Source organism: Lissotriton helveticus, chromosome 5_1, assembly GCF_964261635.1.
Source record: "Lissotriton helveticus chromosome 5_1, aLisHel1.1, whole genome shotgun sequence".
NCBI classification, from domain to species: Eukaryota; Metazoa; Chordata; class Amphibia; order Caudata; family Salamandridae; genus Lissotriton; species Lissotriton helveticus.
This window is the reverse complement of record NC_136065.1, coordinates 530,825,150-530,843,691: the sequence shown is the minus strand read 5'-3', so window position 1 is coordinate 530,843,691 and position 18,542 is coordinate 530,825,150.

Below are 18,542 nucleotides of genomic sequence, written 5' to 3'. Positions count from 1 at the left end.
CAACCAAGCCCGGGGAGGTGACAGCGGTGGAACTTTCAACTGGAAAAGCAACGGATGACATCCTTGTACATGAGGAGCAGAAGCAACAGCAGAACTGGCATGGGGAACCTGCAATAACAGCAGAACTCAGATTGACAGCAACCTGAATTGGCATGATAATGCAGAAGCAGGAGTCACTTCCAGTGACAGGAGCAAGAGTGGCAGAGAATGGCAGCAGTAACAGCATTGACAGTGGATTAATGACAACAACAGGACTCTAGGATATGATAGGAGTTAGAGTGATGGCATCTAGGCTCAATGTGACAAAGGTAGAGTGTCAGGATATGACACAAACATCACAGAGAACATCTAAGGTGAAAGCAGGAAGATGACTACAAGTACAATGGCAGGGAATGGTACATCAGTGACAGTCACAACAGTATTTTCTCTTTTGCTCGGATATGAAGTGACCTTAAATAAATGAAAAGACAAGAGACATTGGCAAAACAGAAACAAGTTGGTTTAATTAAACGCTGCGGCCGGGAAAGCCTGGACCCAGCGCATCTACTTAAAATCTCTCCAAGTACAAGGTTTTGTCCATCAATTTTTAGAGCTCACGAAGAACAAAAAATTATCTCTACATTCATAAAGAGCATCTTATTCATAAAGCAATGAAACATGTTTTATTGGAGCCAATTATCTCATACTTGTTTGAGTTGCAACTATCTATCTGTGGAATTATTCAGTTTTCCCTGGGTGAGTGTTTGCCTTTAGTTTAGTGCGGACACCACCAGTTACTCGATAGTCATGGGTGCAGGTTGCAAGACCTGCCTGACCATGTATATCTAACTCTAGGTTGATGGGGAGGTCACCTTGGGTGAATTTGACAGCAATGTTGTGGGTTCATTAGAACTCCTAAGAATAATATGGCAGCCACTGGTATCATTTTTTTAAACGTTATCAACATTGCGCACACAGTTATCATCTTGTACAATGACATCATTTTTACTGGTATTGACAAATGTATGCTTACTTTGGTCTGAACGTACATTGTCATTGTTCTTATTGGCAATAATGATATTATCGTACGAACATAGATTATGACATACATTGGTATCAATATTGCGGATGTTGGCGCTGCTGTGCCAGCACGAGTTATGGTATACATTGACTTTGCATTGACAGGTATTGACATGGTTATATGGGCACTGGCTGTCATGTAGTGTAGTTCCTATATGTCAAGCTGGTAAATGAGGTTGCCTCCGAAGCACAATGGATTTGAAGCACAGTGCACAACTCCCCCTCACCGGTTCACTCTGCACCAAGATATATATATACTGGTAACGAGAAGTGATGCCCGTGTGGGGAAAGCAGGGAAACAAAACAAGGTAAGGGGGGGAAACACAGGGTCTTCGTACACAGGAGGGAAGTCAGCTCTGGGAACAGGGAGGCTTCTGTTAACCTTTTCCTAAAAGACAAAGAATAGTGATTAACACCAATCCTTACAGGTCTGTTATGATTATATGAGGGAGAATGGTGTATGAGACTACCTGTTTGTTATGCTAGATGGATGTATATTCTTGGATATCACCAATGTCCTGTTCACTCCACAGAATAGAGGTAAATAGGGAAAAGAATGATTGGAACGCCCTGTAAGGTAAGTAAATAATTTCAACCCTGGTGAATACTCTATGTCAAGGTTATTAGAGCTGTAAGAACTTGTGGTTACCTGATTGAGGGAATGTTTAATGTTATCAATAATCTACTGTTGTCTCCACAAGAGAAGAATAGAGGGCAATGAAGCTGTGTACACCCTACAAGACAATATGCCAAATGAATCACTGTGATTAAACCACACTTAGCCAGGCGTCTCGATATGTATCTGTATACAGCCCTATTTTACCTGTGTGGGGGTATTCAGGGACGTATAAGAAATCTTGGGTCTTCAATATACACTGAACCCATGTAATAATAAGAGAGCTAATCGCTCTAAACTAGAAATGAACCTGCTTAATCTTTAAACAATAATTGGCTAGATACCAGATCCAATAATCGGGTCAGAAAATAAACGGAACCAGAGTCCAAGAGCAAAAAGCCTCACGCAAAGAACGTAAAGGTGCACCAATAATCCAGGACAATGATACCTGAAATAGCCAGAAGAACAATATCTGCGAGGGACTGGAAACACTGAAAGCAGTACCCGACGAGACCCGCAAACACCACCACCGTGACCCGGAAGCAATGCAGGAACTCCGAAACCGGAAGGAACGCGAAGCGTTCTCTCAACAGTAAAGATGTACTTTATACGTGTTTCGCGCATGCGCTAGTCTCCGCGCATTCGTGTTGTTGTTTCTCAATGTTTTGCCAACCATGTCCGCCGCAGGAAGTGCCAACTACGTTTATGCTTGTAGTACAGGCATGACAGTACACCCCTCCTAAACTCCCTCCCACTGGTTTGGGTTTCCTGGGGTACCGTCTGTGAAACAGGCGCAACAGCCTCGGTGCATGAATCTGGCTAGCAGGCTCCCAACTGCGCTCCTCAATACCGTAACCCATCCAATGAATTAGATACTGTAACTGTCGTAATTTGGCAGCAACTGCATTAGCGGGTGCATGCCGCATTATCGGAAGTAGTTGTTGTGTTTACGTCCCAGATAATTCGCCTTCTGTGTATGATGCCATTTCTAAATTGCACAAAATTGCTGCTGAAATCCACCCCGAAAATGGTACATGGACATTCTCTAATTGGTTCTGGACTTTACTTAGTACCTGGGGTTGGAAGTTACTGACTATCCTATGTATGATTATCGGAATACTCTTTTTCCTTTGTTTGTGTATTCAATGTGGCCCTACCTTATGCTCTGTATGTATTACAGCCTGTATCCCATCCAAACGAGCTATTGCCAAAAATGAGCAAATGATTAACGCAGAAATGATGAAGATCATGATGATTAATATTGATGACGAGTATCCTGATTACTTCCATTATGAGATAGCTTCAGCTAAATGCTAAAAGGGCCGTCTGTCGTAATTTGCCAGCAACTGAATTAGCATATTAGCTTAGCTACACGAACTTTCACCTTTAACTTGACCAAACGTGCGGGGACCATTTTGTATTTCCTGGCTTCCATTTTGTATGAACATGCGGCCTCGTGGTCAGCATGCCCTTTTGTCCTTCCTCTGTACCAATGACCATTTACCTTGCCCAGCAACAGGCTATTTTTAGCACTGGTCAAGCTCACGCATGCGCACTCGAACATTTAGCTTAATGAGCGGTCACCTCTTAGGAATGTTCTCCAAACTGACCAGTGGTGCTAAACTCCTCCCACATGTTGGCTGTGTTCCAAAAATGCCCTTATATGTACCTAAACTGTGAAACGAGTATACCGCCTACCTTTTTATTACTGTTAAACTTGTATAAAAGAGGTCGCGCACCGATGTTCGGTGTGATACTTCTTGCATTGCCGAAGGGTGCTGTAGGAATGTTCCACCACCCCATGGGGTCTTAATAAACTTGTCTTTTGCATTTTCCAGTTTCCGTGCCAACTTCTATTCTATGGTGTTCGAGAGTTTTTGCAGAGTATGTAGACCTGAGGAAACCCAATACCACAAATTGGCGACCACGAAGGGACTCATCGACGACTCGGATGCCCGAAGGAGAGGTCGCGACAAAGGCTTGGAAACTCGCCATGGACGCATACGCTGCCACAGAGTGACCCAAGTCTTGGCATCCACGGTGTTTTTTCCTTTCCTTCTGACTCGACCTTCCAGGTGGCGCCGGTCCTCGACTGAGATCCTGATCGGTTGGGTTGTCTTGCAGTGCCTGTTTGGCTGATTCGATTACGGAACTTGGCAGTTGGAACCTGGACGTTTGAAAATATTTGGTAAGCTTGTGATTGGTAAGGTAGTCTACTGACACTTACTGTGGCTTTTTGGATTTGTTTGAGTTAGCTAACATTTGGACCTATGATTTGAGTTATATGTGGAGTGCACCTCACATAGACAGGCACGTAGAGATATTTCTCTGACTTTGTATTTGTTTGAACGGCACACCGTGTGTAAAACATATTTAAGTGCCATTTTATGTAATATCGCGTTTTCGTGATATTTTGACATGCCTGTTCTAAGCACACTTCGAGGAATGTGCTGTTTTGGAAATGGTACCAGTTATTGATTAAATTAATCTCAGCCGGCTCTCCCAGAGGGGACACCTAATCGTGAAATGTACAAAAAATTTGACCCTCCTCCCATTATGTATAGTACATTATGGCACAAATATACAAAAACTGATCGTGAATTGCAATGGCCACTACATGGGTCGTTTGATCTACGAAAGGTTCAGTATGTGGAGCAGTGTTTGTTTCAGCGCAGGTCTAGACAGGATATGTTTGATTGTGTGCGTATGTGGGAGAAAGCGGTGCGTGAACGAATGAAGCGTGAACAAGCCTTGGCGGACAAAGAGCAGCGAAAGGCTGCTCGAGATAAAGCTTTACAGTTACATGAAAAAAGAATTGCAGGAACAGAGAGAGAGGGAGATTCGGGAACGTAATTTGCAAGTTAATGATCAGTTTCCTATTCGACGTCCTCTTTATCCTGTCCTTACTAATGAGTCAGATGATTTTTCATTACTAGACTGTTGCCCGCCTCCGTATGTTCCGCCTACGGCCCCGGATGAGGACTCGGGCGAGGACGATCAGGGAGATCAGCGTATCAGGTTAACTGCTGATCGAGCTACGGAATTGCGCTCGTTTGCTTGTAAACTTAATACAAATTCTATAACTGTTTCAGATATTGATGGTCTTATGAGTAAGTGGTCTGAAAAAGAACGATTGTATTTTCTAGATCATTTTGGAGATGAAGTTGTCGAACGGTTTAGACGGTATTCACCTGAGTTGGAACCTAAAGTTATATCAGTTGGTCGTGAGAATTTTCGTAAAGGTCTTTTTGTTCTTGCAGATGCGGATGAGTTTTTCCAGCGTTTGGTTAAGCTACGGGATGAGGCGACACGGCTACGAGCGGAGAAAAAGGCATCGGGTTCGTCTACATCTGGATCAACGGAAGTATTCAACGAGTGCCCTATCTTTGGAGCAGATAAGAGCGCTGCAGTTAATGTCATGCCTATGCGAGAAGCTGCGCCTTTGTATGTCCCTCCTAAAGGGCAAGGCACAGATGAGGATAAGAGGTCTAAAGATGCGAAGAGTTATTTTGTGTATAATTGGGCTTATACGACATGGAATAGAACGGACGTTATGGCGCTCAAGAATGCTTTGCCTGACCCCCTTAAAAATCCAGCAGCTTTCTATGAAGGTGTGGAAGGTGCTATTTCTTCGTGTATCATGACATTAGTCGATATTGATCTTTTCTTTGGGTTGATACTGCCTCCTGATATGTGGAGGGCGATTCGTAAGTTTGATTATCGAACGATTCTAGGTGCAGATTGGAAGGAATTAGCCCAAGCTGATTTAGATAGAGAACCTGCATGTAAGCCATGTCAATTGATTTTAGATCTCCCGGCGGCTAATTTGAATAAATTAAAAACGCTTGTTCCTCCTAAGAAAATTGATTGGACGATGTTGGCTTCTTGCAAACAGAAGCCCATGAATCGGTCTCTGATTTCTTTTCATGTTTCGAGGAAGCATTCCATGATTACAGTGGTCAACCATTAATAGAGGATACGAGCAGGCATTTGTTCGTTGATAAGTACGTGGCTAATCTCCTACCGGAGATTGCAAAATGTTTAAAAACTAGTGAAAGTTCATGGACTACGGCAACCCCCGCTTCTTTATTAACTATGGCTCAGTATTATGAACGACAGGAATTGGAGGCTAAAGAAAGTAGTGATAAGAAAGCGAAGGATTTAAAGACGAAGGTGATGTTGGCTCAAGTTTATGCGACGCAGTCGAGAGGGAATGATAGGGGTAGACGAGGATCGTATGTTACGTCTTCTACTCGTACTGATATTTCTGAGGATCAGTGTGCATACTGTAAACAGTTTGGACATTGGGCTTCGGACTGTCCAGTGCTTCGAGAACAGCGTAATCAGCGTGGTCGAGGGAGTGGAAGGTCACGGAATAGTTATTCAGGACCGAGGGGTGGAGCGAATGATCGTGGTAGGTTTGAAGCAAGGGGTCATGGTCAGGCTGATCATAATACTTTTGATCGACGGAATCAGTATCAGATAGCTGAAGGAGAGTTTACTGAATCTCAGGATAATAATTATGCATAGGATTGCGTAGGATGGGGTATGGAATCGGTTGAAGTACCAGTCGATCAAAGGGGTCCATATATATCAGCACATGTTTTGGGTTCTACTGATCAGTTTCTGGTCGATACAGGAGCTACTCGTAGCGCTCTGTCCAAACACTTGGTTCCAAGGGCTCCCCTGTCTGGCGAAACGATTACATCAATAGGGTTCGATGGAGCACCTTCTCTTAGCCCATTGTCTCAACCCCTTATATTTCACATTGATACATTTACTGCCCCATGCCCGTTTCTGTTATCTCCAAACACGCCAGATAATATTGTGGGACTTGATATGCTAAAACATTTTGGAGCAACCATACGCTGTGCCCCTGAAGGGGTGCGGGTTATTTTGAATGAGAACTACCCAGAGGTTGAGAGATCGTGCCTCATGCAGGAGGCCGATGCGTTAGCTTCTCTTCCAAGCACTTTATGGGCCACTTCTGATACCGATGTGGGTCAAATGATTATTCCGCCTGTACATATTACTGTAAAGGAGGGAGTGTCTTTGCCTCGTGTACCACAGTACAAGATCTCCAGAGAAGGCGAAGTGGCCTTGACACATATTGTAAATGACTTGATTATGGCAGGGGTGGTGGAGGAAGTCCCTTATAATGTTTGTAACAGCCCAATTCTTCCGATCCTAAAGAAAGACACAGACACTAAGATCTACCGTTTCATTATTGATTTGAGAGAAATTAATAAGATAGTCGTACCCCAGTATCCGGTGGTCTCTGACATTACCACCTTACTTACTTTGATTCCACCTACATCCACTACATTCACTGTTATTGACTTGAAGAATTCTTTCTTCTCAATTCCTATTCATCCTGACAGTCGATATTTGTTCGGCTTCACATTAAATAACAAATCATGTACATTTTGTCGAGTTCCTCAAGGCTACACAGAAAGCCCTAGTATTTACAGCCAGGCTTTAAAAAGACAGCTTGATTCTTTTGACTTACAGTCTGGGGTGGCTCTTATTCAATATGTTGATGACATCTTACTTGCAGCAGATACGCAGGAACAATGTGAGGAGAGTACTCTCTCCCTACTTTCTTTTCTTGCTACAAATAATCACAAGGTCTCAAGGAAGAAGTTGCAATATTGTAGACCAAAGGTGACCTACCTCGGTCATCTTTTGTCTAAGGAGGGGCGTGCATTGACATCAGACCGAATTCAAGCAATTTTAGATACGCCAGTCACTTGCACTCAGAAAGATGTTCGTGCCTTCATAGGTTTGACGTCCTTTTGTAGGCAATGGATACTAGGATTTTCGCACATTATAAAACCCTTGTTAGCATTGTTGTCCAAAACTGCACCAATTCCCCTTGAATGGACAAATGAATGTCAGAATGCTTTTGAACAATTGAGACAAGCTCTTTGTCCTGCACCAGTCTTAGGTACACCAGACTATACAAAGATCTTCACACTGTATGTACATGAGAAGGATGGGTGTGCATTGTCAGTCTTAGTGCAGACACACGGAGATAAACAGAGACCTTGTGCGTACTTTTCAGTAGTACTCGATCCTGTGGCTCGAGGACTGCCTGGATGTTTTCGAGCAGTTGCAGCAACAGCAGTAGCTATACGACAGAGTGAAGGAATAGTTTTGTCACACAAATTGTTGGTGTTAGTTCCCCATGCGGTAGATGCTTTATTGAACCAAACAAAAACACAGCATCTAACTAGCGCCCGTTTAACAGGATACGAGCTAACACTGTTGGCGCCACATATTACACTGAAGAGGTGCGCCACTTTGAACCCTGCTACCTTATTGCCATATCCTGTTGCTGAGACCCAGAAGGAAGAACACCATGATTGTGTTTCTCTAACTGAAGAACAAACAAAGGGTCATATCGATTTACAGGATACGCCACTTCCAGATGTAGATGGGGAACTGTGGGTTGATGGATCATGTTTAAAGTTGCCAGATGGTACGACTTCCGCAGCCTATGCGATCACGACACTTAAGACAGTGGTAGAAACAGCACGAATACCGCAAAAATCGGTCCAAGCAGCAGAATTGGTAGCTTTAACGAAAGCATGTGAGTTAAGTGCTAGATTATGTGTGAATATCTACACTGATAGCCGTTACGCTTTTGGAGTAGTGCACAATTTTGGCCTACTCTGGAAGGAACGAGGGTTCCTGACCTCACATGGAGTGCATATTATGCATGGAGAATTAGTACGTGACCTCCTGAATGCAGTATTACGTCCAAAGAAGGAAGCGATAATCAAATGTAGTCCACATAAGAAGGTGACAGACAAAATAGGACAAGGAAACGCTTTTGCAGATCGCATAGCGAGAGAGACTGCCATGTTACAAAATATCTCTCCTATGTATGTGGTGAGATCACAAGCTGAGCGATGGCATGATGCTAGAGAGGAAATATTAGACATACAAAAATCAGCATCTGAAGCAGAACTTGCAACCTGGGCAACAGAGGGAGTGTTGGATGATGAGGGTTGTTGGCGTAGCAAAGATATGGAGCGATGGAAATTGCCTGCCGCTTATTTGCAAGCAATGGTCTAAATGACACATGGGCTGACACATGTTGGAGCTCTTGCAATTACTAAATTGCTTACACGAGTTTGGGAGCATCCTGAGATTGCCAGCACGGCCAAAAGAGTAGTGCAGACCTGTCTGATATGCCTACAGTACAATCCTGCTAAAGGGACTTATACTCCTAAAGGAGGGTTCGTTCCAACTACTGCACCATTTGAAGTACTGCAGATGAATTACATCCAGCTTGAGCGCTGTAATAACCTCAAATATGTCCTAGTGGTGGTGTGTGCTTTCAGTAAATAGATTGATGCCTACCCCACGAAGAAGAGGTGTGGTGCCGTGGCCAGGGCGACTGACGCTGGAATCTGGGGATCACGGTTCGATCCCCGGCTCCGGCGGCAGGTTAGCCCAGCACCATGTGACTCTGGGCAATAGCTTGCTTAACCTTCCCAATGGCCCCCAGCTCCTGGAGACCCTAACGGGTGATTGTGCGCTTTACAAATGTGGATTATATATATATAATACAGCATTGACAACAGCTAAGGTGTTACTCAAAGAGTACTTCCCACGCAATGGTGTTTGTAAATTTTTATGGAATGATAATGGTCCTCATTTTGTTTGGAGAATAGTGGAGCATGTCCTGAAAGGATTGGGAATTAAACAGAGGTTCCACGCTGTATTCCACCCGCAGTCAGCAGGTCTAGTAGAAAGGTATAATGCGACTCTTAAGCTGAAGCTAGCAAAGATCGTGGCATCCACATCTTTGAAATGGCCGGACGCTTTGCCTTTGGCATTACTGTCTATTAGATCAGTGCCACATTCCCGATCTGGCCTCACACCCTATGAAGTGGTGTTTGGAAGGCCTATGAATATCTGGGGAGTTCCAAAGCCTCGTTTGATATATGATGTGCCTTGTATAATGATGAACGATTATTTGGCACGATTAACAAATGATTTACTTTCTATTCATCAACAGGTTCGAGAAGCGCTCCCCGACAATTCCATTGGAGAGGGTCACGATCTCCGTCCTGGGGACCACGTTATGGTCCGCGCGTTCGAGAGAGCCAGCAGTTTGGAGCCGAGGTGGCGTGGCCCTGAACAGGTATTGCTGGCAACTCGGACAGCTGTGCGAGTCACGAATAAGAAGCAGTGGATACATTCCACTCACTGCCGTCGTGTCTCTCCGGATCTGGTGAATCCTGCGGTGCTGTCTGATTATCGAGACATCTTGGATGCAGAGAAGAGCCCAGCTGTTACGTCTCACGAGTCGGAGGGAGCCTTCCCGGACCACACTGTTTCTGGCGGAACGAAATAAAACTTACGTCCAAGGAAAGCAGTTGTTTTGTGCGAGACTGGTTGAGTTACAGTTCTGAGGTTTGCGAAAACGGAAGCCGAGAATATCAGGGGGGGGGGGTCAGTTCTGGCCAGTGTAGTGACACCCGTCTTGAATCTCGGAGAAGAAACCAGCGGCTACCTCGGATCTCAGCACTCAACTTTTATTTTTTAGTTTATTTTTTGAAACTTTGTTCTTTGCACTATGGCACCTACTACGATGAGAAACAGAAGAATTCTGGGTGCAGTACTTTTTGTTACGACTATAGTGGTAATAGCAGTAATAGCTTGGACTGTAGAACGATTGCTTCCTGCACGAGAATATTTACTGCCTACCACTCCAATCCCATCTAAACACTTCCATTTTACTCTGCCTTATCATGAAGAGAGACATAGACAGACTTACTTGAATAACAGATTCATTCAAATTCTGCATCATACTCATAATATGACGAACACTTCGAACTGTTGGGTATGTGGGATGTTGCCTGGACATCAAAAGAAAGGAGGAACTCCACTTATTCCTCTTCCATTCTCACATAATGGTTCTTGTAATGCTTAGTATACTCTTCTTTTTACCCTAAGATGGCCAACAAAAGGTGGACTACTCTTTCGATTAAATAAAGTGTGCTATAATGATAGAGATGGTTACCCACAAGCAGAAGGAACTAAATTTGAGTGGGAAGAATATCGACCGGACAATGTATCTACACCTCGTACTTTCACTAATCAAAGACTTGTAAATATGTCCAGTCTACATGTGATTATGGTTATTGATACTAAGGCTGACCTTTGTGTGGAGAATAAAGGAACAATTCCGGTAGGGGAAAGCGAATGTAATACTACTCTCACATTTGACACACCAAGTGGTATTGCTTTTGTAGCCTCATGAAATACTTACTTTATCTGTGGTAATAAAGGATATCATCGTCTTCCCATTGGGTGGTTAGGAACTTGCTATATATCTTTTGTACTACCCCCTGTATTTATTGCCCCGCCTATGTATCATAATGATTTTGTACTATATCATGATTTTATATTAAATAGGGGTAAGAGAACATTAGAGATTGAAAATGTAGATCAAACAGACACCTCCTTACAACAATATGTAGATTTTAATTTAGGCCTGTTTTCCTTTGTTGGTGCTGCCTTAAACAGCAGGAAAATAAGACGGCTAACACGTGTTGTGGAAGCTGTTGCTAATGAAACTGCCTCTGCTTTAGGGAACTTAACTGAGGAACTCCAAATTACCAGGATTGTAACGCTCCAAAACAGAATGGTTCTTGATGTAGTTCTGGCTGATCGTGCGGGTGCATGCCGCATTATCGGAAGTAGTTGTTGTGTTTACGTCCCAGATAATTCGCCTTCTGTGTATGATGCCATTTCTAAATTGCACAAAATTGCTGCTGAAATCCACCCCGAAAATGGTACATGGACATTCTCTAATTGGTTCTGGACTTTACTTAGTACCTGGGGTTGGAAGTTACTGACTATCCTATGTATGATTATCGGAATACTCTTTTTCCTTTGTTTGTGTATTCAATGTGGCCCTACCTTATGCTCTGTATGTATTACAGCCTGCATCCCATCCAAACGAGCTATTGCCAAAAATGAGCAAATGATTAACGCAGAAATGATGAAGATCATGATGATTAATATTGATGACGAGTATCCTGATTACTTCCATTATGAGGTAGCTTCAGCTAAATGCTAAAAGGGCCGTCTGTCGTAATTTGGCAGCAACTGAATTAGCATTTAGCTCAGCTACACGAACTTTCACCTTTAACTTGACCAAACGTGCGGGGACCATTTTGTATTTCCTGGCTTCCATTTTGTATGAACATGCGGCCTCGTGGTCAGCATGCCCTTTTGTCCTTCCTCTGTACCAATGACCATTTACCTTGCCCAGCAACAGGCTATTTTTAGCACTGGTCAAGCTCACGCATGCGCACTCGAACATTTAGCTTAATGAGCGGTCACCTCTTAGGAATGTTCTCCAAACTGACCAGTGGTACTAAACTCCACCCACATGTTGGCTGTGTTCCAAAAATGCCCTTATATGTACCTAAACTGTGAAACGAGTATACCGCCTACCTTTTTATTACTGTTAAACTTGTATAAAAGAGGTCGCGCACCGATGTTCGGTGTGATACTTCTTGCATTGCCGAAGGGTGCTGTAGGAATGTACCACCACCCCATGGGGTCTTAATAAACTTGTCTTTTGCATTTTCCAGCTTCCGTGCCAACTTCTATTCTATGGTGTTAGAGAGTTTTTGCAGAGTATGTAGACCTGACGAAACCCAATACCACATAACCTGCCCCTACTACGTTGGGAATCAATGATAGCCTCCACCTCATATTCCTCCTCAGAATCAACGACAACAGGAGTGGGGGTCAATGGAAGAGGCGTACCAGGTACAACAAGTTTAAGAAGCGATACATGAAAATCAGGGTGTATTTTCATGGATGGTAGAAGGTCAAGCTTAATGGCAACAGGGTTCACTATCTTGGACACAGGGAAGGGGCCTATGTATATGGGCTGGAATTTACATGTCCCTCTCAAGGCAATGTGTCTGGTTGATAGCCATTACTTATCCCCTATTTGATATGTGGGTTCTGGTGTCCGGTGTGCGTCTGCCCCCTTCTTGTACAGAGTTTTAGCCTTATCAAGATTATCATGGATGGAGGTGTGTAAAACTTGTAAATGTTGGACCAATGCTGATACTGCCGGGATGTCACAAAAAGTAGAAAGGGGTATAGGCAGCACCCTGGGATGGTAACTATGAGATCCATAAAAAGGGGTGAACAAAGTGGAGAAATGATGACTGTTGTTGTAAGATAGTTCCGCTAACCAAATTATTTGGTCCCATTCTCTACTAGACTGGATACATTGACATCTCACAAATTGTTCCAGGCTTTGGTTAACGCGCTCTGTTTGTCCATCCGTTTGTGGATGGTGGCTGGATGACAAGCGAACTTCTATCTGCAACAACGTGCACAATTGTCTCCAGAATCTAGATATAAATTGTGTACCCCTATCAGTTATCAAAACAAAGGGAATGCCATGTAATCTGATGATGTGTTGTAAAAACACCTGTGCTAACCTCATCGATGTAGGAAGACACTGCAAAGGAATGAAATGGGCAGTTTTTGTGAATGAGTCAACCACCACCAACAAGGTAGTATTTCCTTTGCTAGTGCGTGGCAACTCAACAATGAAGTCTATGGGCACGGTGTGCCATGGACCAGGAGGAGTTGGAATAGGACAGAGAAGACCTACTGGTTTGATATGGGATGCTTTTTCTTGAGCACAGATATGGCGGGTTTTAACATACTCCTGTACATCCTGTGAAAGGCTAGGCCACCAACAATAACATTTCACCATCTCGATTGTCTTCTTGTACCCTGGATGTCCCGCTGTTCCCTGAGTGTGACACCAATGTAACACCTTCTGTCGCTGTTGAGTAGTGGGAATATACAAACCCCCCTGTATATAACACAACCCTTGTCTCCACTGGGTGTCTTGGGATTTAAGATACTCAAGGGTGTTAGGATTCTGTTGGGCTTCTTTAACTTCTCTCCGGAAAAGTTCTTCGATCGTGAGTACCCCTATTATCCTATTGGTATCGAGGATGTTAGGTGGATTTTCTGATGATGGAGGGGTATCAAAACCAATGTGGGAAATGGCATCTGCCAGCCCTAAAGTGAATTTCAAAGTCATACCCACTGAAGAATTGGGTCCATCTTGGCTGTCTCATGGATAGCGCCTTGGTCGTCTTGAAGTATTGCAAGTTTCTATGATCAGTTATAATAGTAACTGTGTATCGGGTACCCAACAGATACGGTCTCCATTCCTCTAGTACCTTCTTTATCGCAAGTAATTCTCTTTCCCCCACGCCATAATTGATTTCAGAGGTGGTAAGCTTGTGAGAATAAAAGGCCACTGGATGTAATTCTCCTGTTTTGGGGTGGACTTGTGATAGTACACCTCCTACGGCTACTTGTGACGCATCTACTTCTACTATGAAGGGGCTTTGTGGATCAGGATGCCTGAGAACGGGGGCGCTCGTGAAGGCCTCCTTTAAGGTGATAAAGGCTTCTTCTGCTTCAGGAGACCACACAAAAGGATGCCCTTCCGTAATAGCCTGGTAATGGGGGTTACAATGTCAGAGAAATGGCTGATAAAGCGCCTATAAAAATTGGCGAATCCTATGAATCGCTGCACTTCCTTAGCTGTGGCAGGTGATGGTCATTGTACGACTGCCTGAACTTTATGGGGATCCATCTCCAGCCCGTGAGATGATATAACATACCCCAAAAACGCCACTTGTGACCTATGGAAAAAACATTTGTCTAGCTTACAAAATAAAAGGTTGTCCATTAGCTTCTGTAAAACAGACTGAACATGAATGACGTGGTCTTCCAAGGTAGCAGAATAAATCAGTAACTCGTCAATATAGGCGATCACGCAATCATCTAATAGGTCCTTCAATACATCGTTAATGAAATATTGAAAAGCTGAGGGTGCATTGCACAAACCGAATGGCATCACTAGATACTCAAATAACCCAAACTTTGTGCAGAACGCCGTATTCCACTCATCTCCCTCTTTTACTCTTACAAGATGGAATGCCCCTCGTAGGTCTAGTTTCGTGAAGTATTTGGCAGTCTTCACCTGATCGAGCAGAGAAGAGATGAGTGGTAGAGGGTAGCGGTTCTTAATCGTAACCGCATTAAGGGAGCGATAATCAATACAGCATCGTAATCCCCCTTCCCTCTTCGGGATGAAGAAGAGAGCGGATGAGGCTGGGGACCTAGAAACCCGAATGAACCCGAGGTCCAGCATCTTGTTCAAGTATTCTCTCAGATACACATTTTCCTTTTCTGTCAAAGCGTAGACCCGACTAGTCGGTATGCGAGCCCCTGCCTGTAAATCGATACGGCAGTCATGCACCCTGTGAGGGGGCAAACACATAGCTTCCTTAGCATCAAATATAGACTGGAACTGTAGATACACTTCAGGTAATATGGTATCTGGTTCATCTATGCTAAGTTATTTGATAGTGGCATTCAAAGCTGGTTTATCTTGGGTTTGACTGAAATCCGTGCTATTAATCCTATCCTGTTGAATCTCCGTGTCCTGGACCTCAATGATACATATATGATCTTTACATGATACAGACTCAAATCGTAATGTACCCTCCTGCCAATCTATAGACGGGTTATGTAATCTTAACCAGGGAAGGCCTAAAACTACTGGGAATTGAGGTGACAGAAAAAGGTCAAACTGAATGGACTCTCTATGGAGATCTGCTAAAGTCATTATAAGGGTGTCTGTGGCATGTGTGATAGGTCCTGACTTTAAGGAACTCCCGTCTATGGTGAAAACTTCTTCTACTATCTCCTTGCGTAGTAGGGTAAGATTACATTCCTGGGCCGAGTGTAGGTCCATAAAGTTTCCCGAAGCCCCGGAGTCAATCATAATGGGGATTTCTGTCTGACCCTGTTCCCATTGCAACAAAGAAGGTACGAAGAAATGGCCTTGAGTGTGAGATAGGGAGGTGACTATAGATCAGGAATGACCCGATGCCTCAGTCTCTTTTGGCTTCGGGTCCTCTAGTTTTCTGACTTCCTACTTCGTCTTGGTTTGATGGGACATTTTCTTAAAAAATGTCCGGCCTTGCCACAATATAAACATAGTTTATGGTCCCTTCTTCTCTGTTTTTCTGCTTCACTTAGCGGACCTTTAATACTCCCAATTTGCATGGGTTCTGTGCTGTCAGTATTGGATACAGGACCTGACTGTGGTTCAGTTATTTTTTCTCTATAGAATGTTCTGTTTAAATCGAACCTTGTCTTATCCTTCCTTCGTTCTCCTAGTCTGTGGTCTAATTTTACCACTAAATCAATTAATTCAGGGCAAGAATCAGGGGGATCAACGACATGAGCCAAGGCGTCTTTTAACTCCTCAAGTAGCCCCTTATAAAATAATGCGCTACGTTTCTCACAAGGCCAGCCTGCTTCAGGTACTAGTCTGTTAAAGGTTGCGATATAGGTAGGTAGGTCTTTGGTGCCCTGCCATAAATTAAGTAATTCGGTGTCAGCTGCACGGGTGAAGGATTGTTTATCAAACAATTTGCGCAGTTCTCCTTTAAATGTCTCATAATCTAATAATAACGGATCATTCCTTTCAAAAAATGGTATTGCCCAATTGGCAGCCGAACCCCCTAGCTATGAAATCATGAAGGCGACCTTGGCCTGCTCTATAGGGAACCATGTTGTCTTACACATGAAGTGTAGTTGGCATTGGCTTATGAATGCAGCGCATTTAGTAGGGTCTCCTGTAAATCGTTCAGGGGGGGCTACAGGTATGGGGGGGTGAGGGAGTGACCACCTGTATAACTGGATTCTGTGAACCAGAGGTTCCTCCTGCTCCATCTCTATCAAGTCTATCTAACCGACTTGCTAATGCTTGGGTTTCTCAATGGAGACTCCCCATCATGTTGGCTAAATCATTTAGCGTCACGTCCATGGTGCTTGGGCGGCAAATATATAAGGCTTCGCGTTCTGTCAAGCTGGTAAATGAGGTTGCCTCGGAAGCACCATGGATTTGAAGCACAGTCCACAACTCCCCCTCACCGGTTCACTCTGCACCAAGATATATATATACTGGTAACGAGAAGTGATGCCCGTGTGAGGAAAGCAGGGAAACAAAACAAGGTAAGGTGGGAAAACACAGGGTCTTCGTACACAGGAGGGAAGTCCGCTCTGGAAACAGGGAGGCTTCTGTTAACCTTTTCCTAAAAGACAAAGAATAGTGATTAACACCAATCCTTACAGGTCTGTTATGATTATATGAGGGAGAATGGTGTATGAGACTACCTGTTTGGTATGCTGGATGTATGTATATTCTTGGATATCACCAATGTCCTGTTCACTGCACAGAATAGAGGTAAATATGGAAAAGAATGCTTGGAACGCCCTGTAAGGTAAGTATATAATTTCAACCCTGGTTAATACTCTATGTCAAGGTTATTAGAGCTGTAAGAACTTGTGGTTACCTGATTGAGGGAATGTTTAATGTTATCAATAATCTCCTGTTGTCTCCATAAGAGAAGAATAGAGGGCAATGAAGCTGTGTACACCCTACAAGACAATATGCCAAATGAATCACTGTGATTAAACCACACTTAGCCAGGCGTCTCTATATGTATCTGTATATAGCCCTATTTTACCTGTGTGGGGGTATTCAGGGACGTATAAGAAATCTTGGGTCTTCAATATACACTGAACCCATGTAATAATAAGAGAGCTAATCGCTCTAAACTAGAAACAAACCTGCTTAATCTTTAAACATTATTTGGCTAGATACCAGATCCAATAATTAGGTCAGAAAATAAACGGACCCAGAGTCCAAGAGCAAAAAGCCTCACGCAAAGAACGTAAAGCTGCACCAATAATCCAGGACAATGATACCTGATATAGCCAGAAGAACAATATCTGCGAGGGACTGGAAACGCTGAAAGCAGTACCCGACGAGACCCGCAAACGCCAACACCGTGACCCGGAAGCAATGCAGAAACTCCGAAACCGGAAGGAACGCGAAGCGTTCTCTCAACAGTGAAGATGTACTTTATACGTGTTTCGCGCATGCGCTAGTCTCCGCGCTTGCGTGTTGTTTTTCCTCAATGTTTTGCCAACCATGTCCGCCGCAGGAAGTGCCAACCACGTTTATGCTTGTAGTACAGGCATGACACTATATTCCCAATAGGCTCTGCGCATTGGAATAACATAAACGATAGCTTAGACGTAGGACTGAGGTCGACTAGGTCTCTATTGAATATGTTAGACTTAATTGTGAATGCCAGCTATCTCAGAGGTCACTAGAAACTTTCTCGAGTGAACAGGAAGGTGTTAACATTCCTGAATAGACACGAAGGGATTAGTTTCTGACAACCGCATAAACATGACATCTTTGCTCCCTCCAGAATAAGGAGTATATCTCCAGAGTCGCGGAAACAATAGATAGTTTTTTCACTCAGTCAATCGTGCATGCTTAGTTTCAACAGGAGTGCAGAGAAATAGAGAGACGGGCGTTTTCAATACAAGTGGTTATTTATTGAGCAGTCTTCTTTCTTATGCAAGAAAAGTTAATTGCCACAATTGCAATACTTGTCATAAAGTAAAGTGCGTACAGTAAAAAGGAGTATTATGAAATAATACTGTAAAAGCATTGATATGGTTTCTAAGCCATAAGATACTTAAAATGGATAAAATACATACAATGATAAAAGTTGACTAAACGTACTCAACTGGTGCTTCTAAAATACGCCTACCCCGATGTACCTAACCTAAGCCTAGTACGTGGGAAGGAGTAAGTGAGATGTAGTTTGAGTTAAGATAGTTTTTGCCAAGAGTCTGAATCAAGAATTCTCTAAGGGTCTAATCAGCTCCGTTACTTGGTTATAGAATGAAGGAGGTC